The sequence below is a fragment of the Vicugna pacos genome, unplaced genomic scaffold, assembly GCF_048564905.1.
Source record: "Vicugna pacos unplaced genomic scaffold, VicPac4 scaffold_19, whole genome shotgun sequence".
Taxonomy (NCBI): domain Eukaryota; kingdom Metazoa; phylum Chordata; class Mammalia; order Artiodactyla; family Camelidae; genus Vicugna; species Vicugna pacos.
The window spans coordinates 47717967-47744259 of record NW_027328740.1 but is presented as its reverse complement, the minus strand read 5'-3'; the positions used below and the strand labels follow the sequence as shown (position 1 = coordinate 47744259).

General features: G+C 45.9%; 5 long non-coding RNA genes across 5 annotated transcripts; all 5 read right to left on the bottom strand.

The window, feature by feature from the left end:
* Positions 1–195: 195 nt before the first annotated feature.
* LOC140692985 (uncharacterized) lies at positions 196–5131 on the bottom strand. Its single transcript, XR_012068633.1, has 3 exons — positions 5005–5131; positions 1743–1815; positions 196–369 (listed from the first exon to the last, which is right to left on the bottom strand). It is a non-coding gene; the product is annotated as an uncharacterized lncRNA (long non-coding RNA).
* A 345-nt stretch (positions 5132–5476) lies between these two features.
* Positions 5477–10412, bottom strand: LOC140693000 (uncharacterized). The gene is made up of 3 exons (XR_012068648.1): positions 10286–10412; positions 7024–7096; positions 5477–5650 (listed from the first exon to the last, which is right to left on the bottom strand). It is a non-coding gene; the product is annotated as an uncharacterized lncRNA (long non-coding RNA).
* Positions 10413–10759: 347 nt separating this feature from the next.
* On the bottom strand, positions 10760–15693 carry LOC140692995 (uncharacterized). The gene is made up of 3 exons (XR_012068643.1): positions 15567–15693; positions 12305–12377; positions 10760–10931 (listed from the first exon to the last, which is right to left on the bottom strand). It is a non-coding gene; the product is annotated as an uncharacterized lncRNA (long non-coding RNA).
* Positions 15694–16038: 345 nt separating this feature from the next.
* On the bottom strand, positions 16039–20976 carry LOC140692981 (uncharacterized). Its single transcript, XR_012068629.1, has 3 exons — positions 20848–20976; positions 17586–17658; positions 16039–16212 (listed from the first exon to the last, which is right to left on the bottom strand). It is a non-coding gene; the product is annotated as an uncharacterized lncRNA (long non-coding RNA).
* A 343-nt stretch (positions 20977–21319) lies between these two features.
* LOC140692989 (uncharacterized) lies at positions 21320–26255 on the bottom strand. The gene is made up of 3 exons (XR_012068637.1): positions 26129–26255; positions 22867–22939; positions 21320–21493 (listed from the first exon to the last, which is right to left on the bottom strand). It is a non-coding gene; the product is annotated as an uncharacterized lncRNA (long non-coding RNA).
* Positions 26256–26293: the final 38 nt, after the last annotated feature.

Genomic DNA, 26293 nt, shown 5'->3' with positions numbered 1-26293 from the left:
GTCAGTTTCCAGAACCTGAAAGGGCAGACAGTGGAAGATCTGCCTGTCTTCAGCTTACTGGAGAGGCTCCGAGGTCCTTTCAGACTTGCCCAGTCCTGTTGAAGTCGACTTTATGGGAGACACGAAGAGAAGCTGGCCGAAAACATGGCTGCATGGATTGAGGAGAGATGCGAACACATTGATGAGAGATGTTCTGCTACAATAGAGAATACTGGCCTGGAGACAGCTGTAGAGGATAGCAGGCTCGAAAGGCATTCATGAGACATATTGAACCTCGCTGATACTAGCAGAAACCTACGGAGGGCCACCGTGGACTGGAGGAAGTTCCTCAATTCTCTGCTCCAAGAACGGGTCCAAGATCCCTGACGTCTAAAGAGAAGAGATGGCAGAGATGATAAAAACGCTCATGTTCTTGAAAGAGGTCAGATAATCCACACGACCCAAGGGGCAATTCCAAGCCATTCAGATCAAAGTGCACCAAGCCCAGGTAAGCCTTTTCCCAGGTTTGGGCCTAGCTATCAAGCACTTGCTCTTCCCTCCCCTCCACTCAGGCATCCATTTTGAGGGATCAGTACCTGAGCTGCAATGAAGCCAGTAAGAGAAGAGCAAGCCCCTCCTAGAATCAGAGTTCCTCTAGCTTCATCCTCTGTGAACAACAGGGAACCCCATAAAGGTCAAATACTCTCGTATGAAATAGATAGGAATTGAATACTTAGCTCCCACAAAGAAACGATGGCCTTCCGCTAGATTCAGCAAATGCTGGGATTATGTCCTCTCTGGGGTGAAGGGAGTGTGGTAAGTGAGGGGAATCTTTGACTGAACTTGAATCTGTATTAGGCCTCCGTTTTTCAAGACAGTCTAGGTAAATATTAGAAGTCAGATAGTGAACGGAACTGTAAAAGTCGCCAATGACATGAAAGACACAGCTTATGTGGACCGTCTTTCAATTGAGTCAAGCCCCCGGGGGCAATCTATCATGGGGGTGCAGACTTGGTTGCATTCAAGTGCTTTACCCAACATGATCGGATGATTAAGCGTTCTCATCACTGATAGAAGAACACCTGGTTCTCAGTAGCCTAGCATAGCTGCAGCAGGGTTCTCATAGCTATAATGCCTCTAGGTTCTTTGGATTCAAAGCTAAATGTATATATTTAGTTCGTTTCCTCTTGTATTTTCCTTGAGAGGGATGTTACACCTTGAAATGCCAACATTGACCAGTAGGTGTCATCGGGACTAAAGGGCACCACATGCACAAGGGAATCCAAGCTTGGGGGTTATTTCATGTTTCCATTAGTTATTTCATGGTTCCTGTTGGTTTCGGAGGCTTCAACAGTAAAGAGCTGACATGACCCCTTTAACAGTTCGGACTGCTAGTTTGCATTCTATCTGTCTATGTTTTCCTTAGAGCTGACAAAATGTTACCGAAATTGACAAGTCTGGCTTCTAGGTCGATTTAGTATGTTTCAGAAACTAACTTCATTTTCGTATAACTCCCAAAACATTTATATCAATTCTATTAAATTTTTAAAGACTGCAAATGAGATATCAACACAATGTCAAAACTGGAGTCTTCGGACAACCCCTCCCACCACGTCTGTATAGAAACAAAGAGATAAAAAGAAATCACATTTCTGTGAAATGTATCTGGAAAGTGTTGATTCATCGATGCCCAGTTGACAGAGAAGCAGTGCAACCTGCGCTCACTCGCTCCCATGAACACAGCAATGGAAACATCCACTCACCCAGCCCTTGGCACAGGACACTTGCCGAAGAGAGGTCTGTTACTTCCAAAGACAGGATGAGGCCTCAGAACACCTGGAAGCAGGAGAAGGAAAAGCAGGGAATGGATACCAGTGCATGGTCTGAGCCCTGTTGATGGAGCAGTAAAGGTGAAACTCTCTTTAACTTGGACGCACACTCTCAAGCGGACAGGAGACATGGGATTGAAGGTGATGCGCTGAGTGTTAGAAGAGTGCACAGCAGATGCTTGGCTGACAGATCTCAAAGAATCCAGTGCAAAATATCCCCACAGTTGATTCTGAGACCAAGCTCCGAGCTGCCAAATTTGAGGTAGCAGAGGCAGCGTTCAGGGAGGGATAGGGCTACGGATGGTGGCACACGCTGAGTCTCAGGGATCCGGAGTGCGTTGTGGGATGTGGTGGGTCCTATCAAGAGAGCAAACCGACCTGGGACCCCAATGAGCAAGCAACCAGCCTGGCGCGCGCAGTTGAAATTATGGATATGTCCCATGGCCACACCCAGTGCATCTGCAGGACCAGAGACCAATTTGGCATTTTGCCAATAGAGCATGTGTGGGGCTGAATCAGAGATATTGTGCATCGGGTCTGAGGGATCCAGGGGGCCTTGGGTTTGAATTCAGAATGAAAAGCCTTAGGATCTGCTACATTCATAACCTGGGCTGTGATTATGGTTTGGTTTGAGGCACCGGATGTGCAACAGCTCTGTGGTTGGCTTCGTGCACCCGTGCCACAAGGATGAGAGGACAAGGAAGTGTGGTCCAAGACCACAGCGTGAGAAGAGGAAGGATTTCCTTCAGTTTATCTCTCAAAAGCGGATGCTCCATTTTGGATGGCACCGGCACGGTTCGGCAGCGAGGACACCAAGTTCGGGCTGCGGGATCATTCCAGCAGGCCCTGATGTGTGACATCCATAGATATGCTTCCACTGGTGTTTCTGTAGACAGAGAAGCTCTTGGAAGAACTGGTTTCAGTGGGACATTCCCGTGGCACTACAAAGCACAAGCGCACTCACACTCTGCTCTTCTGGAAACACTCCAAAATAACAGAGAGTAGAATGCAGAGCTGAGAACCTTTAGAAGCTCCATTTCCACCAGAGGAAGTGTCCTGTGCTCTTTCAGATTTGTGAGATAAGCGTAATCAAAATGAGGTTATCCTAATCGAAATAGTATGGGGGGTTCATCACAACAAAGGCAACACCAGCAATTGGAGATAGACCAGACAACACACACAGGAACAGGACATGGCATCAATGTCTAGGAAAATTTGTCCTCACAGAAATCCCATGCAATTGTGTAGAGCCAAGTGTCTAAAGTTTTCACTTAACCAAGCCCTAGAAGTCTACATTAGATACCTGAAATTACCTGACCAGTAGAGATGAAGAAATACAGTAAAAGGAAAAGGAAGTACCATTTTCAGTTCCAAAGAGATTGAAGGCCCTAAAGATAAGCTTTCAGACAACTAGACTGCAAAACGCTCTCCAGAGCAAGTATTGAAAATGGAGGTGAGGGAAACACTGAAGAACAACAGTGTCTCAGAATCACAAAAGGCAGAATACCAGAAAAGGGGAAGAGAAAGCCTAAAGACGAGCCAAATAATATCAGAAAACTCAGTGGATGAGAAAATATCAGGGCTAACATTCCGTCCTAAGCAGACGAGATATTGCAGAGGGACGCGTGAATGACTTTGAAGACAGGGGAACAGAAATCCCTCGGTCAGAAGCACACATAGGAAAGCAAGTGCAAACCAATGAAAACATTGCTGTTGAATCCTGGTTGAAGACAAGGCATGAAAGACTAAAATTCGAAAGAGTCCCAGATGGAAAAGCAAGAGATAAAGAAACAAACAATGTTTGAAAAGTTATGTGTAGAAAAATCAGACTGAAACTTGCTGAAAGCCAAGATAGAATCATCTAGGCGAATTCAGGAAGTACACAGCGTCCAAAAGAGGTGGAATCCCAATAGACTTAGCAGCAGCTGTATGATCCAAATCAACAAAGTTCATGAGCATCCCAGTGATTTAAAATGCGCCTGGAGGAAAGCAACATAGTCACAAGAGAACCTCCAGAGGGGTTTCAGCTGCTATCTCAGCAGCAATATTGCAGGACAGGGAGGAGTGCCAGGACATAGACCATAGCTTGAATGGCAAAATGCTGCCATCTAGGGTAGCCTATGCCACATGACCACCATTTCTAATAACAGCAGAGCTAGAGAATGCCACAGACCTGCAAATCTTAAAAGAATTCAGCAGTTCGAAACTTATCCTAAAAGAAAGGTTGAGAATTCTCCCCTGAAGGGATAAGCAGCAAGATGAAATGGAAAGAAGAAAACCCTTATTGGAAATGCAAGAAGAGCATGAGTGGAAAAGAAGAAACAAGAAGAAGGCAAGGAGGACATCAAAACCCTAAAGATGGGAGAGGGAAGCAGGAAATCATAGGGGATTGGAAGCACTCTCTTAAGGGAGTCAGCTTATATGACTCTCTGTTGGAAGCAAACGGAGAGATGCATGGCCTGACGTGTTTGCAAAGCAAACGAGAAGCAGACCAAGAAAGAATCAAACAAACAAACAACACAAAAAGGGTAGGGTAACATGAATATTCAAAAGAAATTACTCAAGGTGATGTCAAGGATCATTCAGTACGCATCGACCCAGTATCGCGGCTTGAATGTACTCAGCACACCTGTATTCGGAAATCAGAGGCGTGCATTTATATTCGTAAATATTGATTCATATGAGCATATCGTGACCTAACCCAAATGCCGATTTGGAATCCAATGGATTCCTAGTCCGTGATATAGACTTGCAAGTCTTCCAACAGGATGAATGAATGCCATATACTACACTACGTGGAGTAGAAATGGCACAAGCCTATAACGAGGAAAAGTAGCTCCGCAAAAGTGTACTAAGATCAAAAGAGACAGGCAGTAAAGTGCACATTGGGGATTGTATCATTCCTAGGAATTTCAGCCCCCTTGAAACAAATGGATAGATGTCCCGTGAATGCGGGTGTTTCAGCAGAAATCAACCGACGGCTATGTATTGCGGGTGTGCCCATATTACAGGAACAATAGTTTCCCTTAGTGGGTCTCTGTGTACTGTGAACTGTTAGAAAGTTTAAAGACGTGTGAAACATTCAACTGAAAATGGACACACTTCCCTCCGTTGCTACAGTGCATACAGATCTGAACAAAAGGAAAGAGGGAAGAACAAAGGCCCATGGGACGCTAGTGGGTAGAATCACATTTACCTTAGGAACCTCTCGTCGGATGCAGCCCCTCCCCCAGCACTGACAAGATGCAGCAGCCATTGGGGATGGCAGTTAGCGGTTGGATTCCAGGTGGAATGTTGGTGTGTACCGCGAGGCTTGTTGTGGCTGGTGGATCCTAGGTAACCGGGCAGAGTTCTGTGGGTGGATCAGTGCGATGGAGGGGCTGCCGCCCTCTGTGGAGCTTGGCTTAGGTCTTTGGTCCGGGAAGCTGTGTCAGTTCGAGATACTGCTGCTGCCCAAAGACCTGAGTTCACGGGTCAGTTTCCAGAACCTGAAAGGGCAGACAGTGGAAGATCTGCCTGTCTTCAGCTTACTGGAGAGGCTCCGAGGTCCTTTCAGACTTGCCCAGTCCTGTTGAAGTCGACTTTATGGGAGACACGAAGAGAAGCTGGCCGAAAACATGGCTGCACGGATTGAGGAGAGATGCGAACACATTGATGACAGATGTTCTGCTACAATAGAGAATACTGGCCTGGAGACAGCTGTAGAGGATAGCAGGCTCGAAAGGCATTCATGAGACATATTGAACCTCGCTGATACTAGCAGAAACCTACGGAGGGCCACCGTGGACTGGAGGAAGTTCCTCAATTCTCTGCTCCAAGAACGGGTCCAAGATCCCTGACGTCTAAAGAGAAGAGATGGCAGAGATGATAAAAACGCTCATGTTCTTGAAAGAGGTCAGATAATCCACACGACCCAAGGGGCAATTCCAAGCCATTCAGATCAAAGTGCACCAAGCCCAGGTAAGCCTTTTCCCAGGTTTGGGCCTAGCTATCAAGCACTTGCTCTTCCCTCCCCTCCACTCAGGCATCCATTTTGAGGGATCAGTACCTGAGCTGCAATGAAGCCAGTAAGAGAAGAGCAAGCCCCTCCTAGAATCAGAGTTCCTCTAGCTTCATCCTCTGTGAACAACAGGGAACCCCATAAAGGTCAAATACTCTCGTATGAAATAGATAGGAATTGAATACTTAGCTCCCACAAAGAAACGATGGCCTTCCGCTAGATTCAGCAAATGCTGGGATTATGTCCTCTCTGGGGTGAAGGGAGTGTGGTAAGTGAGGGGAATCTTTGACTGAACTTGAATCTGTATTAGGCCTCCGTTTTTCAAGACAGTCTAGGTAAATATTAGAAGTCAGATAGTGAACGGAACTGTAAAAGTCGCCAATGACATGAAAGACACAGCTTATGTGGACCGTCTTTCAATTGAGTCAAGCCCCCGGGGGCAATCTATCATGGGGGTGCAGACTTGGTTGCATTCAAGTGCTTTACCCAACATGATCGGATGATTAAGCGTTCTCATCACTGATAGAAGAACACCTGGTTCTCAGTAGCCTAGCATAGCTGCAGCAGGGTTCTCATAGCTATAATGCCTCTAGGTTCTTTGGATTCAAAGCTAAATGTATATATTTAGTTCGTTTCCTCTTGTATTTTCCTTGAGAGGGATGTTACACCTTGAAATGCCAACATTGACCAGTAGGTGTCATCGGGAGTAAAGGGCACCACATGCACAAGGGAATCCAAGCTTGGGGGTTATTTCATGTTTCCATTAGTTATTTCATGGTTCCTGTTGGTTTCGGAGGCTTCAACAGTAAAGAGCTGACATGACCCCTTTAACAGTTCGGACTGCTAGTTTGCATTCTATCTGTCTATGTTTTCCTTAGAGCTGACAAAATGTTACCGAAATTGACAAGTCTGGCTTCTAGGTCGATTTAGTATGTTTCAGAAACTAACTTCATTTTCGTATAACTCCCAAAACATTTATATCAATTCTATTAAATTTTTAAAGACTGCAAATGAGATATCAACACAATGTCAAAACTGGAGTCTTCGGACAATCCCTCCCACCACGGCTGTATAGAAACAAAGAGATAAAAAGAAATCACATTTCTGTGAAATGTATCTGGAAAGTGTTGATTCATCGATGCCCAGTTGACAGAGAAGCAGTGCAACCTGCGCTCACTCGCTCCCATGAACACAGCAATGGAAACATCCACTCACCCAGCCCTTGGCACAGGACACTTGCCGAAGAGAGGTCTGTTACTTCCAAAGACAGGATGAGGCCTCAGAACACCTGGAAGCAGGAGAAGGAAAAGCAGGGAATGGATACCAGTGCATGGTCTGAGCCCTGTTGATGGAGCAGTAAAGGTGAAACTCTCTTTAACTTGGACGCACACTCTCAAGCGGACAGGAGACATGGGATTGAAGGTGATGCGCTGAGTGTTAGAAGAGTGCACAGCAGATGCTTGGCTGACAGATCTCAAAGAATCCAGTGCAAAATATCCCCACAGTTGATTCTGAGACCAAGCTCCGAGCTGCCAAATTTGAGGTAGCAGAGGCAGCGTTCAGGGAGGGATAGGGCTACGGATGGTGGCACACGCTGAGTCTCAGGGATCCGGAGTGCGTTGTGGGATGTGGTGGGTCCTATCAAGAGAGCAAACCGACCTGGGACCCCAATGAGCAAGCAACCAGCCTGGCGCGCGCAGTTGAAATTATGGATATGTCCCATGGCCACACCCAGTGCATCTGCAGGACCAGAGACCAATTTGGCATTTTGCCAATAGAGCATGTGTGGGGCTGAATCAGAGATATTGTGCATCGGGTCTGAGGGATCCAGGGGGCCTTGGGTTTGAATTCAGAATGAAAAGCCTTAGGATCTGCTACATTCATAACCTGGGCTGTGATTATGGTTTGGTTTGAGGCACCGGATGTGCAACAGCTCTGTGGTTGGCTTCGTGCACCCGTGCCACAAGGATGAGAGGACAAGGAAGTGTGGTCCAAGACCACAGCGTGAGAAGAGGAAGGATTTCCTTCAGTTTATCTCTCAAAAGCGGATGCTACATTTTGGATGGCACCGGCACGGTTCGGCAGCGAGGACACCAAGTTCGGGCTGCGGGATCATTCCAGCAGGCCCTGATGTGTGACATCCATAGATATGCTTCCACTGGTGTTTCTGTAGACAGAGAAGCTCTTGGAAGAACTGGTTTCAGTGGGACATTCCCGTGGCACTACAAAGCACAAGCGCACTCACACTCTGCTCTTCTGGAAACACTCCAAAATAACAGAGAGTAGAATGCAGAGCTGAGAACCTTTAGAAGCTCCATTTCCACCAGAGGAAGTGTCCTGTGCTCTTTCAGATTTGTGAGATAAGCGTAATCAAAATGAGGTTATCCTAATCGAAATAGTATGGGGGGTTCATCACAACAAAGGCAACACCAGCAATTGGAGATAGACCAGACAACACACACAGGAACAGGACATGGCATCAATGTCTAGGAAAATTTGTCCTCACAGAAATCCCATGCAATTGTGTAGAGCCAAGTGTCTAAAGTTTTCACTTAACCAAGCCCTAGAAGTCTACATTAGATACCTGAAATTACCTGACCAGTAGAGATGAAGAAATACAGTAAAAGGAAAAGGAAGTACCATTTTCAGTTCCAAAGAGATTGAAGGCCCTAAAGATAAGCTTTCAGACAACTAGACTGCAAAACGCTCTCCAGAGCAAGTATTGAAAATGGAGGTGAGGGAAACACTGAAGAACAACAGTGTCTCAGAATCACAAAAGGCAGAATACCAGAAAAGGGGAAGAGAAAGCCTAAAGACGAGCCAAATAATATCAGAAAACTCAGTGGATGAGAAAATATCAGGGCTAACATTCCGTCCTAAGCAGACGAGATATTGCAGAGGGACGCGTGAATGACTTTGAAGACAGGGGAACAGAAATCCCTCGGTCAGAAGCACACATAGGAAAGCAAGTGCAAACCAATGAAAACATTGCTGTTGAATCCTGGTTGAAGACAAGGCATGAAAGACTAAAATTCGAAAGAGTCCCAGATGGAAAAGCAAGAGATAAAGAAACAAACAATGTTTGAAAAGTTATGTGTAGAAAAATCAGACTGAAACTTGCTGAAAGCCAAGATAGAATCATCTAGGCGAATTCAGGAAGTACACAGCGTCCAAAAGAGGTGGAATCCCAATAGACTTAGCAGCAGCTGTATGATCCAAATCAACAAAGTTCATGAGCATCCCAGTGATTTAAAATGCGCCTGGAGGAAAGCAACATAGTCACAAGAGAACCTCCAGAGGGGTTTCAGCTGCTATCTCAGCAGCAATATTGCAGGACAGGGAGGAGTGCCAGGACATAGACCATAGCTTGAATGGCAAAATGCTGCCATCTAGGGTAGCCTATGCCACATGACCACCATTTCTAATAACAGCAGAGCTAGAGAATGCCACAGACCTGCAAATCTTAAAAGAATTCAGCAGTTCGAAACTTATCCTAAAAGAAAGGTTGAGAATTCTCCCCTGAAGGGATAAGCAGCAAGATGAAATGGAAAGAAGAAAACCCTTATTGGAAATGCAAGAAGAGCATGAGTGGAAAAGAAGAAACAAGAAGAAGGCAAGGAGGACATCAAAACCCTAAAGATGGGAGAGGGAAGCAGGAAATCATAGGGGATTGGAAGCACTCTCTTAAGGGAGTCAGCTTATATGACTCTCTGTTGGAAGCAAACGGAGAGATGCATGGCCTGACGTGTTTGCAAAGCAAACGAGAAGCAGACCAAGAAAGAATCAAACAAACAAACAACACAAAAAGGGTAGGGTAACATGAATATTCAAAAGAAATTACTCAAGGTGATGTCAAGGATCATTCAGTACGCATCGACCCAGTATCGCGGCTTGAATGTACTCAGCACACCTGTATTCGGAAATCAGAGGCGTGCATTTATATTCGTAAATATTGATTCATATGAGCATATCGTGACCTAACCCAAATGCCGATTTGGAATCCAATGGTTTCCTAGTCCGTGATATAGACTTGCAAGTCTTCCAACAGGATGAATGAATGCCATATACTACACTACGTGGAGTAGAAATGGCACAAGCCTATAACGAGGAAAAGTAGCTCCGCAAAAGTGTACTAAGATCAAAAGAGACAGGCAGTAAAGTGCACACTGGGGATTGTATCATTCCTAGGAATTTCAGCCCCCTTGAAACAAATGGATAGATGTCCCGTGAATGCGGGTGTTTCAGCAGAAATCAACCGACGGCTATGTATTGCGGGTGTGCCCATATTACAGGAACAATAGTTTCCCTTAGTGGGTCTCTGTGTACTGTGAACTGTTAGAAAGTTTAAAGACGTGTGAAACATTCAACTGAAAATGGACACACTTCCCTCCGTTGCTACAGTGCATACAGATCTGAACAAAAGGAAAGAGGGAAGAACAAAGGCCCATGGGACGCTAGTGGGTAGAATCACATTTACCTTAGGAACCTCTCGTCGGATGCAGCCCCTCCCCCAGCACTGACAAGATGCAGCAGCCATTGGGGATGGCAGTTAGCGGTTGGATTCCAGGTGGAATGTTGGTGTGTACCGCGAGGCTTGTTGTGGCTGGTGGATCCTAGGTAACCGGGCAGAGTTCTGTGGGTGGATCAGTGCGATGGAGGGGCTGCCGCCCTCTGTGGAGCTTGGCTTAGGTCTTTGGTCCGGGAAGCTGTGTCAGTTCGAGATACTGCTGCTGCCCAAAGACCTGAGTTCACGGGTCAGTTTCCAGAACCTGAAAGGGCAGACAGTGGAAGATCTGCCTGTCTTCAGCTTACTGGAGAGGCTCCGAGGTCCTTTCAGACTTGCCCAGTCCTGTTGAAGTCGACTTTATGGGAGACACGAAGAGAAGCTGGCCGAAAACATGGCTGCACGGATTGAGGAGAGATGCGAACACATTGATGAGAGATGTTCTGCTACAATAGAGAATACTGGCCTGGAGACAGCTGTAGAGGATAGCAGGCTCGAAAGGCATTCATGAGACATATTGAACCTCGCTGATACTAGCAGAAACCTACGGAGGGCCACCGTGGACTGGAGGAAGTTCCTCAATTCTCTGCTCCAAGAACGGGTCCAAGATCCCTGACGTCTAAAGAGAAGAGATGGCAGAGATGATAAAAACGCTCATGTTCTTGAAAGAGGTCAGATAATCCACACGACCCAAGGGGCAATTCCAAGCCATTCAGATCAAAGTGCACCAAGCCCAGGTAAGCCTTTTCCCAGGTTTGGGCCTAGCTATCAAGCACTTGCTCTTCCCTCCCCTCCACTCAGGCATCCATTTTGAGGGATCAGTACCTGAGCTGCAATGAAGCCAGTAAGAGAAGAGCAAGCCCCTCCTAGAATCAGAGTTCCTCTAGCTTCATCCTCTGTGAACAACAGGGAACCCCATAAAGGTCAAATACTCTCGTATGAAATAGATAGGAATTGAATACTTAGCTCCCACAAAGAAACGATGGCCTTCCGCTAGATTCAGCAAATGCTGGGATTATGTCCTCTCTGGGGTGAAGGGAGTGTGGTAAGTGAGGGGAATCTTTGACTGAACTTGAATCTGTATTAGGCCTCCGTTTTTCAAGACAGTCTAGGTAAATATTAGAAGTCAGATAGTGAACGGAACTGTAAAAGTCGCCAATGACATGAAAGACACAGCTTATGTGGACCGTCTTTCAATTGAGTCAAGCCCCCGGGGGCAATCTATCATGGGGGTGCAGACTTGGTTGCATTCAAGTGCTTTACCCAACATGATCGGATGATTAAGCGTTCTCATCACTGATAGAAGAACACCTGGTTCTCAGTAGCCTAGCATAGCTGCAGCAGGGTTCTCATAGCTATAATGCCTCTAGGTTCTTTGGATTCAAAGCTAAATGTATATATTTAGTTCGTTTCCTCTTGTATTTTCCTTGAGAGGGATGTTACACCTTGAAATGCCAACATTGACCAGTAGGTGTCATCGGGAGTAAAGGGCACCACATGCACAAGGGAATCCAAGCTTGGGGGTTATTTCATGTTTCCATTAGTTATTTCATGGTTCCTGTTGGTTTCGGAGGCTTCAACAGTAAAGAGCTGACATGACCCCTTTAACAGTTCGGACTGCTAGTTTGCATTCTATCTGTCTATGTTTTCCTTAGAGCTGACAAAATGTTACCGAAATTGACAAGTCTGGCTTCTAGGTCGATTTAGTATGTTTCAGAAACTAACTTCATTTTCGTATAACTCCCAAAACATTTATATCAATTCTATTAAATTTTTAAAGACTGCAAATGAGATATCAACACAATGTCAAAACTGGAGTCTTCGGACAATCCCTCCCACCACGGCTGTATAGAAACAAAGAGATAAAAAGAAATCACATTTCTGTGAAATGTATCTGGAAAGTGTTGATTCATCGATGCCCAGTTGACAGAGAAGCAGTGCAACCTGCGCTCACTCGCTCCCATGAACACAGCAATGGAAACATCCACTCACCCAGCCCTTGGCACAGGACACTTGCCGAAGAGAGGTCTGTTACTTCCAAAGACAGGATGAGGCCTCAGAACACCTGGAAGCAGGAGAAGGAAAAGCAGGGAATGGATACCAGTGCATGGTCTGAGCCCTGTTGATGGAGCAGTAAAGGTGAAACTCTCTTTAACTTGGACGCACACTCTCAAGCGGACAGGAGACATGGGATTGAAGGTGATGCGCTGAGTGTTAGAAGAGTGCACAGCAGATGCTTGGCTGACAGATCTCAAAGAATCCAGTGCAAAATATCCCCACAGTTGATTCTGAGACCAAGCTCCGAGCTGCCAAATTTGAGGTAGCAGAGGCAGCGTTCAGGGAGGGATAGGGCTACGGATGGTGGCACACGCTGAGTCTCAGGGATCCGGAGTGCGTTGTGGGATGTGGTGGGTCCTATCAAGAGAGCAAACCGACCTGGGACCCCAATGAGCAAGCAACCAGCCTGGCGCGCGCAGTTGAAATTATGGATATGTCCCATGGCCACACCCAGTGCATCTGCAGGACCAGAGACCAATTTGGCATTTTGCCAATAGAGCATGTGTGGGGCTGAATCAGAGATATTGTGCATCGGGTCTGAGGGATCCAGGGGGCCTTGGGTTTGAATTCAGAATGAAAAGCCTTAGGATCTGCTACATTCATAACCTGGGCTGTGATTATGGTTTGGTTTGAGGCACCGGATGTGCAACAGCTCTGTGGTTGGCTTCGTGCACCCGTGCCACAAGGATGAGAGGACAAGGAAGTGTGGTCCAAGACCACAGCGTGAGAAGAGGAAGGATTTCCTTCAGTTTATCTCTCAAAAGCGGATGCTACATTTTGGATGGCACCGGCACGGTTCGGCAGCGAGGACACCAAGTTCGGGCTGCGGGATCATTCCAGCAGGCCCTGATGTGTGACATCCATAGATATGCTTCCACTGGTGTTTCTGTAGACAGAGAAGCTCTTGGAAGAACTGGTTTCAGTGGGACATTCCCGTGGCACTACAAAGCACAAGCGCACTCACACTCTGCTCTTCTGGAAACACTCCAAAATAACAGAGAGTAGAATGCAGAGCTGAGAACCTTTAGAAGCTCCATTTCCACCAGAGGAAGTGTCCTGTGCTCTTTCAGATTTGTGAGATAAGCGTAATCAAAATGAGGTTATCCTAATCGAAATAGTATGGGGGGTTCATCACAACAAAGGCAACACCAGCAATTGGAGATAGACCAGACAACACACACAGGAACAGGACATGGCATCAATGTCTAGGAAAATTTGTCCTCACAGAAATCCCATGCAATTGTGTAGAGCCAAGTGTCTAAAGTTTTCACTTAACCAAGCCCTAGAAGTCTACATTAGATACCTGAAATTACCTGACCAGTAGAGATGAAGAAATACAGTAAAAGGAAAAGGAAGTACCATTTTCAGTTCCAAAGAGATTGAAGGCCCTAAAGATAAGCTTTCAGACAACTAGACTGCAAAACGCTCTCCAGAGCAAGTATTGAAAATGGAGGTGAGGGAAACACTGAAGAACAACAGTGTCTCAGAATCACAAAAGGCAGAATACCAGAAAAGGGGAAGAGAAAGCCTAAAGACGAGCCAAATAATATCAGAAAACTCAGTGGATGAGAAAATATCAGGGCTAACATTCCGTCCTAAGCAGACGAGATATTGCAGAGGGACGCGTGAATGACTTTGAAGACAGGGGAACAGAAATCCCTCGGTCAGAAGCACACATAGGAAAGCAAGTGCAAACCAATGAAAACATTGCTGTTGAATCCTGGTTGAAGACAAGGCATGAAAGACTAAAATTCGAAAGAGTCCCAGATGGAAAAGCAAGAGATAAAGAAACAAACAATGTTTGAAAAGTTATGTGTAGAAAAATCAGACTGAAACTTGCTGAAAGCCAAGATAGAATCATCTAGGCGAATTCAGGAAGTACACAGCGTCCAAAAGAGGTGGAATCCCAATAGACTTAGCAGCAGCTGTATGATCCAAATCAACAAAGTTCATGAGCATCCCAGTGATTTAAAATGCGCCTGGAGGAAAGCAACATAGTCACAAGAGAACCTCCAGAGGGGTTTCAGCTGCTATCTCAGCAGCAATATTGCAGGACAGGGAGGAGTGCCAGGACATAGACCATAGCTTGAATGGCAAAATGCTGCCATCTAGGGTAGCCTATGCCACATGACCACCATTTCTAATAACAGCAGAGCTAGAGAATGCCACAGACCTGCAAATCTTAAAAGAATTCAGCAGTTCGAAACTTATCCTAAAAGAAAGGTTGAGAATTCTCCCCTGAAGGGATAAGCAGCAAGATGAAATGGAAAGAAGAAAACCCTTATTGGAAATGCAAGAAGAGCATGAGTGGAAAAGAAGAAACAAGAAGAAGGCAAGGAGGACATCAAAACCCTAAAGATGGGAGAGGGAAGCAGGAAATCATAGGGGATTGGAAGCACTCTCTTAAGGGAGTCAGCTTATATGACTCTCTGTTGGAAGCAAACGGAGAGATGCATGGCCTGACGTGTTTGCAAAGCAAACGAGAAGCAGACCAAGAAAGAATCAAACAAACAAACAACACAAAAAGGGTAGGGTAACATGAATATTCAAAAGAAATTACTCAAGGTGATGTCAAGGATCATTCAGTACGCATCGACCCAGTATCGCGGCTTGAATGTACTCAGCACACCTGTATTCGGAAATCAGAGGCGTGCATTTATATTCGTAAATATTGATTCATATGAGCATATCGTGACCTAACCCAAATGCCGATTTGGAATCCAATGGTTTCCTAGTCCGTGATATAGACTTGCAAGTCTTCCAACAGGATGAATGAATGCCATATACTACACTACGTGGAGTAGAAATGGCACAAGCCTATAACGAGGAAAAGTAGCTCCGCAAAAGTGTACTAAGATCAAAAGAGACAGGCAGTAAAGTGCACACTGGGGATTGTATCATTCCTAGGAATTTCAGCCCCCTTGAAACAAATGGATAGATGTCCCGTGAATGCGGGTGTTTCAGCAGAAATCAACCGACGGCTATGTATTGCGGGTGTGCCCATATTACAGGAACAATAGTTTCCCTTAGTGGGTCTCTGTGTACTGTGAACTGTTAGAAAGTTTAAAGACGTGTGAAACATTCAACTGAAAATGGACACACTTCCCTCCGTTGCTACAGTGCATACAGATCTGAACAAAAGGAAAGAGGGAAGAACAAAGGCCCATGGGACGCTAGTGGGTAGAATCACATTTACCTTAGGAACCTCTCGTCGGATGCAGCCCCTCCCCCAGCACTGACAAGATGCAGCAGCCATTGGGGATGGCAGTTAGCGGTTGGATTCCAGGTGGAATGTTGGTGTGTACCGCGAGGCTTGTTGTGGCTGGTGGATCCTAGGTAACCGGGCAGAGTTCTGTGGGTGGATCAGTGCGATGGAGGGGCTGCCGCCCTCTGTGGAGCTTGGCTTAGGTCTTTGGTCCGGGAAGCTGTGTCAGTTCGAGATACTGCTGCTGCCCAAAGACCTGAGTTCACGGGTCAGTTTCCAGAACCTGAAAGGGCAGACAGTGGAAGATCTGCCTGTCTTCAGCTTACTGGAGAGGCTCCGAGGTCCTTTCAGACTTGCCCAGTCCTGTTGAAGTCGACTTTATGGGAGACACGAAGAGAAGCTGGCCGAAAACATGGCTGCACGGATTGAGGAGAGATGCGAACACATTGATGAGAGATGTTCTGCTACAATAGAGAATACTGGCCTGGAGACAGCTGTAGAGGATAGCAGGCTCGAAAGGCATTCATGAGACATATTGAACCTCGCTGATACTAGCAGAAACCTACGGAGGGCCACCGTGGACTGGAGGAAGTTCCTCAATTCTCTGCTCCAAGAACGGGTCCAAGATCCCTGACGTCTAAAGAGAAGAGATGGCAGAGATGATAAAAACGCTCATGTTCTTGAAAGAGGTCAGATAATCCACACGACCCAAGGGGCAATTCCAAGCCATTCAGATCAAAGTGCACCAAGCCCAGGTAAGCCTTTTCCCAGGTTTGGGCCTAGCTATCAAGCACTTGCTCTTCCCTCCCCTCCACTCAGGCATCCATTTTGAGGGATCAGTACCTGAGCTGCAATGAAGCCAGTAAGAGAAGAGCAAGCCCCTCCTAGAATCAGAGTTCCTCTAGCTTCATCCTCTGTGAACAACAGGGAACCCCATAAAGGTCAAATACTCTCGTATGAAATAGATAGGAATTGAATACTTAGCTCCCACAAAGAAACGATGGCCTTCCGCTAGATTCAGCAAATGCTGGGATTATGTCCTCTCTGGGGTGAAGGGAGTGTGGTAAGTGAGGGGAATCTTTGACTGAACTTGAATCTGTATTAGGCCTCCGTTTTTCAAGACAGTCTAGGTAAATATTAGAAGTCAGATAGTGAACGGAACTGTAAAAGTCGCCAATGACATGAAAGACACAGCTTATGTGGACCGTCTTTCAATTGAGTCAAGCCCCCGGGGGCAATCTATCATGGGGGTGCAGACTTGGTTGCATTCAAGTGCTTTACCCAACATGATCGGATGATTAAGCGTTCTCATCACTGATAGAAGAACACCTGGTTCTCAGTAGCCTAGCATAGCTGCAGCAGGGTTCTCATAGCTATAATGCCTCTAGGTTCTTTGGATTCAAAGCTAAATGTATATATTTAGTTCGTTTCCTCTTGTATTTTCCTTGAGAGGGATGTTACACCTTGAAATGCCAACATTGACCAGTAGGTGTCATCGGGAGTAAAGGGCACCACATGCACAAGGGAATCCAAGCTTGGGGGTTATTTCATGTTTCCATTAGTTATTTCATGGTTCCTGTTGGTTTCGGAGGCTTCAACAGTAAAGAGCTGACATGACCCCTTTAACAGTTCGGACTGCTAGTTTGCATTCTATCTGTCTATGTTTTCCTTAGAGCTGACAAAATGTTACCGAAATTGACAAGTCTGGCTTCTAGGTCGATTTAGTATGTTTCAGAAACTAACTTCATTTTCGTATAACTCCCAAAACATTTATATCAATTCTATTAAATTTTTAAAGACTGCAAATGAGATATCAACACAATGTCAAAACTGGAGTCTTCGGACAATCCCTCCCACCACGGCTGTATAGAAACAAAGAGATAAAAAGAAATCACATTTCTGTGAAATGTATCTGGAAAGTGTTGATTCATCGATGCCCAGTTGACAGAGAAGCAGTGCAACCTGCGCTCACTCGCTCCCATGAACACAGCAATGGAAACATCCACTCACCCAGCCCTTGGCACAGGACACTTGCCGAAGAGAGGTCTGTTACTTCCAAAGACAGGATGAGGCCTCAGAACACCTGGAAGCAGGAGAAGGAAAAGCAGGGAATGGATACCAGTGCATGGTCTGAGCCCTGTTGATGGAGCAGTAAAGGTGAAACTCTCTTTAACTTGGACGCACACTCTCAAGCGGACAGGAGACATGGGATTGAAGGTGATGCGCTGAGTGTTAGAAGAGTGCACAGCAGATGCTTGGCTGACAGATCTCAAAGAATCCAGTGCAAAATATCCCCACAGTTGATTCTGAGACCAAGCTCCGAGCTGCCAAATTTGAGGTAGCAGAGGCAGCGTTCAGGGAGGGATAGGGCTACGGATGGTGGCACACGCTGAGTCTCAGGGATCCGGAGTGCGTTGTGGGATGTGGTGGGTCCTATCAAGAGAGCAAACCGACCTGGGACCCCAATGAGCAAGCAACCAGCCTGGCGCGCGCAGTTGAAATTATGGATATGTCCCATGGCCACACCCAGTGCATCTGCAGGACCAGAGACCAATTTGGCATTTTGCCAATAGAGCATGTGTGGGGCTGAATCAGAGATATTGTGCATCGGGTCTGAGGGATCCAGGGGGCCTTGGGTTTGAATTCAGAATGAAAAGCCTTAGGATCTGCTACATTCATAACCTGGGCTGTGATTATGGTTTGGTTTGAGGCACCGGATGTGCAACAGCTCTGTGGTTGGCTTCGTGCACCCGTGCCACAAGGATGAGAGGACAAGGAAGTGTGGTCCAAGACCACAGCGTGAGAAGAGGAAGGATTTCCTTCAGTTTATCTCTCAAAAGCGGATGCTACATTTTGGATGGCACCGGCACGGTTCGGCAGCGAGGACACCAAGTTCGGGCTGCGGGATCATTCCAGCAGGCCCTGATGTGTGACATCCATAGATATGCTTCCACTGGTGTTTCTGTAGACAGAGAAGCTCTTGGAAGAACTGGTTTCAGTGGGACATTCCCGTGGCACTACAAAGCACAAGCGCACTCACACTCTGCTCTTCTGGAAACACTCCAAAATAACAGAGAGTAGAATGCAGAGCTGAGAACCTTTAGAAGCTCCATTTCCACCAGAGGAAGTGTCCTGTGCTCTTTCAGATTTGTGAGATAAGCGTAATCAAATTGAGGTTATCCTAATCGAAATAGTATGGGGGGTTCATCACAACAAAGGCAACACCAGCAATTGGAGATAGACCAGACAACACACACAGGAACAGGACATGGCATCAATGTCTAGGAAAATTTGTCCTCACAGAAATCCCATGCAATTGTGTAGAGCCAAGTGTCTAAAGTTTTCACTTAACCAAGCCCTAGAAGTCTACATTAGATACCTGAAATTACCTGACCAGTAGAGATGAAGAAATACAGTAAAAGGAAAAGGAAGTACCATTTTCAGTTCCAAAGAGATTGAAGGCCCTAAAGATAAGCTTTCAGACAACTAGACTGCAAAACGCTCTCCAGAGCAAGTATTGAAAATGGAGGTGAGGGAAACACTGAAGAACAACAGTGTCTCAGAATCACAAAAGGCAGAATACCAGAAAAGGGGAAGAGAAAGCCTAAAGACGAGCCAAATAATATCAGAAAACTCAGTGGATGAGAAAATATCAGGGCTAACATTCCGTCCTAAGCAGACGAGATATTGCAGAGGGACGCGTGAATGACTTTGAAGACAGGGGAACAGAAATCCCTCGGTCAGAAGCACACATAGGAAAGCAAGTGCAAACCAATGAAAACATTGCTGTTGAATCCTGGTTGAAGACAAGGCATGAAAGACTAAAATTCGAAAGAGTCCCAGATGGAAAAGCAAGAGATAAAGAAACAAACAATGTTTGAAAAGTTATGTGTAGAAAAATCAGACTGAAACTTGCTGAAAGCCAAGATAGAATCATCTAGGCGAATTCAGGAAGTACACAGCGTCCAAAAGAGGTGGAATCCCAATAGACTTAGCAGCAGCTGTATGATCCAAATCAACAAAGTTCATGAGCATCCCAGTGATTTAAAATGCGCCTGGAGGAAAGCAACATAGTCACAAGAGAACCTCCAGAGGGGTTTCAGCTGCTATCTCAGCAGCAATATTGCAGGACAGGGAGGAGTGCCAGGACATAGACCATAGCTTGAATGGCAAAATGCTGCCATCTAGGGTAGCCTATGCCACATGACCACCATTTCTAATAACAGCAGAGCTAGAGAATGCCACAGACCTGCAAATCTTAAAAGAATTCAGCAGTTCGAAACTTATCCTAAAAGAAAGGTTGAGGATTCTCCCCTGAAGGGATAAGCAGCAAGATGAAATGGAAAGAAGAAAACCCTTATTGGAAATGCAAGAAGAGCATGAGTGGAAAAGAAGAAACAAGAAGAAGGCAAGGAGGACATCAAAACCCTAAAGATGGGAGAGGGAAGCAGGAAATCATAGGGGATTGGAAGCACTCTCTTAAGGGAGTCAGCTTATATGACTCTCTGTTGGAAGCAAACGGAGAGATGCATGGCCTGACGTGTTTGCAAAGCAAACGAGAAGCAGACCAAGAAAGAATCAAACAAACAAACAACACAAAAAGGGTAGGGTAACATGAATATTCAAAAGAAATTACTCAAGGTGATGTCAAGGATCATTCAGTACGCATCGACCCAGTATCGCGGCTTGAATGTACTCAGCACACCTGTATTCGGAAATCAGAGGCGTGCATTTACATTCGTAAATATTGATTCATATGAGCATATCGTGACCTAACCCAAATGCCGATTTGGAATCCAATGGTTTCCTAGTCCGTGATATAGACTTGCAAGTCTTCCAACAGGATGAATGAATGCCATATTCTACACTACGTCGAGAAGAAATGGCACAAGCCTATAACAAGGAAAAGTAGCTCCACAAAAGTGTACTAAGATCAAAAGAGACAGGCAGTAAAGTGCACATTGGGGATTGTATCATTCCTAGGAATTTCAGCCCCCTTGAAACAAATGGATAGATGTCCCGTGAATGCGGGTGTTTCAGCAGAAATCAACCGACGGCTATGTATTGCGGGTGTGCCCATATTACAGGAACAATAGTTTCCCTTAGTGGGTCTCTGTGTACTGTGAACTGTTAGAAAGTTTAAAGACGTGTGAAACATTCAACTGAAAATGGACACACTTCCCTCCGTTGCTACAGTGCATACAGATCTGAACAAAAGGAAAGAGGGAAGAACAAAGGCCCATGGGACGCTAGTGGGTAGAATCACATTTACCTTAGGAACCTCTCGTCGGATGCAGCCCCTCCCCCAGCACTGACAAGATGCAGCAGCCATTGGGGATGGCAGTTAGCGGTTGGATTCCAGGTGGAATGTTGGTGTGTACCGCGAGGCTTGTTGTGGCTGGTGGATCCTAGGTAACCGGGCAGAGTTCTGTGGGTGGATCAGTGCGATGGAGGGGCTGCCGCCCTCTGTGGAGCTTGGCTTAGGTCTTTGGTCCGGGAAGCTGTGTCAGTTCGAGATACTGCTGCTGCCCAAAGACCTGAGTTCACGGGTCAGTTTCCAGAACCTGAAAGGGCAGACAGTGGAAGATCTGCCTGTCTTCAGCTTACTGGAGAGGCTCCGAGGTCCTTTCAGACTTGCCCAGTCCTGTTGAAGTCGACTTTATGGGAGACACGAAGAGAAGCTGGCCGAAAACATGGCTGCACGGATTGAGGAGAGATGCGAACACATTGATGAGAGATGTTCTGCTACAATAGAGAATACTGGCCTGGAGACAGCTGTAGAGGATAGCAGGCTCGAAAGGCATTCATGAGACATATTGAACCTCGCTGATACTAGCAGAAACCTACGGAGGGCCACCGTGGACTGGAGGAAGTTCCTCAATTCTCTGCTCCAAGAACGGGTCCAAGATCCCTGACGTCTAAAGAGAAGAGATGGCAGAGATGATAAAAACGCTCATGTTCTTGAAAGAGGTCAGATAATCCACACGACCCAAGGGGCAATTCCAAGCCATTCAGATCAAAGTGCACCAAGCCCAGGTAAGCCTTTTCCCAGGTTTGGGCCTAGCTATCAAGCACTTGCTCTTCCCTCCCCTCCACTCAGGCATCCATTTTGAGGGATCAGTACCTGAGCTGCAATGAAGCCAGTAAGAGAAGAGCAAGCCCCTCCTAGAATCAGAGTTCCTCTAGCTTCATCCTCTGTGAACAACAGGGAACCCCATAAAGGTCAAATACTCTCGTATGAAATAGATAGGAATTGAATACTTAGCTCCCACAAAGAAACGATGGCCTTCCGCTAGATTCAGCAAATGCTGGGATTATGTCCTCTCTGGGGTGAAGGGAGTGTGGTAAGTGAGGGGAATCTTTGACTGAACTTGAATCTGTATTAGGCCTCCGTTTTTCAAGACAGTCTAGGTAAATATTAGAAGTCAGATAGTGAACGGAACTGTAAAAGTCGCCAATGACATGAAAGACACAGCTTATGTGGACCGTCTTTCAATTGAGTCAAGCCCCCGGGGGCAATCTATCATGGGGGTGCAGACTTGGTTGCATTCAAGTGCTTTACCCAACATGATCGGATGATTAAGCGTTCTCATCACTGATAGAAGAACACCTGGTTCTCAGTAGCCTAGCATAGCTGCAGCAGGGTTCTCATAGCTATAATGCCTCTAGGTTCTTTGGATTCAAAGCTAAATGTATATATTTAGTTCGTTTCCTCTTGTATTTTCCTTGAGAGGGATGTTACACCTTGAAATGCCAACATTGACCAGTAGGTGTCATCGGGACTAAAGGGCACCACATGCACAAGAGAATCCAAGCTTGGGGGTTATTTCATGTTTCCATTAGTTATTTCATGGTTCCTGTTGGTTTCGGAGGCTTCAACAGTAAAGAGCTGACATGACCCCTTTAACAGTTCGGACTGCTAGTTTGCATTCTATCTGTCTATGTTTTCCTTAGAGCTGACAAAATGTTACCGAAATTGACAAGTCTGGCTTCTAGGTCGATTTAGTATGTTTCAGAAACTAACTTCATTTTCGTATAACTCCCAAAACATTTATATCAATTCTATTAAATTTTTAAAGACTGCAAATGAGATATCAACACAATGTCAAAACTGGAGTCTTCGGACAATCCCTCCCACCACGGCTGTATAGAAACAAAGAGATAAAAAGAAATCACATTTCTGTGAAATGTATCTGGAAAGTGTTGATTCATCGATGCCCAGTTGACAGAGAAGCAGTGCAACCTGCGCTCACTCGCTCCCATGAACACAGCAATGGAAACATCCACTCACCCAGCCCTTGGCACAGGACACTTGCCGAAGAGAGGTCTGTTACTTCCAAAGACAGGATGAGGCCTCAGAACACCTGGAAGCAGGAGAAGGAAAAGCAGGGAATGGATACCAGTGCATGGTCTGAGCCCTGTTGATGGAGCAGTAAAGGTGAAACTCTCTTTAACTTGGACGCACACTCTCAAGCGGACAGGAGACATGGGATTGAAGGTGATGCGCTGAGTGTTAGAAGAGTGCACAGCAGATGCTTGGCTGACAGATCTCAAAGAATCCAGTGCAAAATATCCCCACAGTTGATTCTGAGACCAAGCTCCGAGCTGCCAAATTTGAGGTAGCAGAGGCAGCGTTCAGGGAGGGATAGGGCTACGGATGGTGGCACACGCTGAGTCTCAGGGATCCGGAGTGCGTTGTGGGATGTGGTGGGTCCTATCAAGAGAGCAAACCGACCTGGGACCCCAATGAGCAAGCAACCATCCTGGCGCGTGCAGTTGAAATTATCGATATGTCCCATGGCCACACCCAGTGCATCTGCAGGACCAGAGACCAATTTGGCATTTTGCCAATAGAGCATGTGTGGGGCTGAATCAGAGATATTGTGCATCGGGTCTGAGGGATCCAGGGGGCCTTGGGTTTGAATTCAGAATGAAAAGCCTTAGGATCTGCTACATTCATAACCTGGGCTGTGATTATGGTTTGGTTTGAGGCACCGGATGTGCAACAGCTCTGTGGTTGGCTTCGTGCACCCGTGCCACAAGGATGAGAGGACAAGGAAGTGTGGTCCAAGACCACAGCGTGAGAAGAGGAAGGATTTCCTTCAGTTTATCTCTCAAAAGCGGATGCTACATTTTGGATGGCACCGGCACGGTTCGGCAGCGAGGACACCAAGTTCGGGCTGCGGGATCATTCCAGCAGGCCCTGATGTGTGACATCCATAGATATGCTTCCACTGGTGTTTCTGTAGACAGAGAAGCTCTTGGAAGAACTGGTTTCAGTGGGACATTCCCGTGGCACTACAAAGCACAAGCGCACTCACACTCTGCTCTTCTGGAAACACTCCAAAATAACAGAGAGTAGAATGCAGAGCTGAGAACCTTTAGAAGCTCCATTTCCACCAGAGGAAGTGTCCTGTGCTCTTTCAGATTTGTGAGATAAGCGTAATCAAAATGAGGTTATCCTAATCGAAATAGTATGGGGGGTTCATCACAACAAAGGCAACACCAGCAATTGGAGATAGACCAGACAACACACACAGGAACAGGACATGGCATCAATGTCTAGGAAAATTTGTCCTCACAGAAATCCCATGCAATTGTGTAGAGCCAAGTGTCTAAAGTTTTCACTTAACCAAGCCCTAGAAGTCTACATTAGATACCTGAAATTACCTGACCAGTAGAGATGAAGAAATACAGTAAAAGGAAAAGGAAGTACCATTTTCAGTTCCAAAGAGATTGAAGGCCCTAAAGATAAGCTTTCAGACAACTAGACTGCAAAACGCTCTCCAGAGCAAGTATTGAAAATGGAGGTGAGGGAAACACTGAAGAACAACAGTGTCTCAGAATCACAAAAGGCAGAATACCAGAAAAGGGGAAGAGAAAGCCTAAAGACGAGCCAAATAATATCAGAAAACTCAGTGGATGAGAAAATATCAGGGCTAACATTCCGTCCTAAGCAGACGAGATATTGCAGAGGGACGCGTGAATGACTTTGAAGACAGGGGAACAGAAATCCCTCGGTCAGAAGCACACATAGGAAAGCAAGTGCAAACCAATGAAAACATTGCTGTTGAATCCTGGTTGAAGACAAGGCATGAAAGACTAAAATTCGAAAGAGTCCCAGATGGAAAAGCAAGAGATAAAGAAACAAACAATGTTTGAAAAGTTATGTGTAGAAAAATCAGACTGAAACTTGCTGAAAGCCAAGATAGAATCATCTAGGCGAATTCAGGAAGTACACAGCGTCCAAAAGAGGTGGAATCCCAATAGACTTAGCAGCAGCTGTATGATCCAAATCAACAAAGTTCATGAGCATCCCAGTGATTTAAAATGCGCCTGGAGGAAAGCAACATAGTCACAAGAGAACCTCCAGAGGGGTTTCAGCTGCTATCTCAGCAGCAATATTGCAGGACAGGGAGGAGTGCCAGGACATAGACCATAGCTTGAATGGCAAAATGCTGCCATCTAGGGTAGCCTATGCCACATGACCGCCATTTCTAATAACAGCAGAGCTAGAGAATGCCACAGACCTGCAAATCTTAAAAGAATTCAGCAGTTCGAAACTTATCCTAAAAGAAAGGTTGAGAATTAGCCCCTGAAGGGATAAGCAGCAAGATGAAATGGAAAGAAGAAAACCCTTATTGGAAATGCAAGAAGAGCATGAGTGGAAAAGAAGAAACAAGAAGAAGGCAAGGAGGACATCAAAACCCTAAAGATGGGAGAGGGAAGCAGGAAATCATAGGGGATTGGAAGCACTCTCTTAAGGGAGTCAGCTTATATGACTCTCTGTTGGAAGCAAACGGAGAGATGCATGGCCTGACGTGTTTGCAAAGCAAACGAGAAGCAGACCAAGAAAGAATCAAACAAACAAACAACACAAAAAGGGTAGGGTAACATGAATATTCAAAAGAAATTACTCAAGGTGATGTCAAGGATCATTCAGTACGCATCGACCCAGTATCGCGGCTTGAATGTACTCAGCACACCTGTATTCGGAAATCAGAGGCGTGCATTTATATTCGTAAATATTGATTCATATGAGCATATCGTGACCTAACCCAAATGCCGATTTGGAATCCAATGGATTCCTAGTCCGTGATATAGACTTGCAAGTCTTCCAACAGGATGAATGAATGCCATATTCTACACTACGTCGAGAAGAAATGGCACAAGCCTATAACAAGGAAAAGTAGCTCCACAAAAGTGTACTAAGATTAAAAGAGACAGGCAGTAAAGTGCACACTGGGGATTGTATCATTCCTAGGAATTTCAGCCCCCTTGAAACAAATGGATAGATGTCCCGTGAATGCGGGTGTTTCAGCAGAAATCAACCGACGGCTATGTATTGCGGGTGTGCCCATATTACAGGAACAATAGTTTCCCTTAGTGGGTCTCTGTGTACTGTGAACTGTTAGAAAGTTTAAAGACGTGTGAAACATTCAACTGAAAATGGACACACTTCCCTCCGTTGCTACAGTGCATACAGATCTGAACAAAAGGAAAGAGGGAAGAACAAAGGCCCATGGGACGCTAGTGGGTAGAATCACATTTACCTTAGGAACCTCTCGTCGGATGCAGCCCCTCCCCCAGCACTGACAAGATGCAGCAGCCATTGGGGATGGCAGTTAGCGGTTGGATTCCAGGTGGAATGTTGGTGTGTACCGCGAGGCTTGTTGTGGCTGGTGGATCCTAGGTAACCGGGCAGAGTTCTGTGGGTG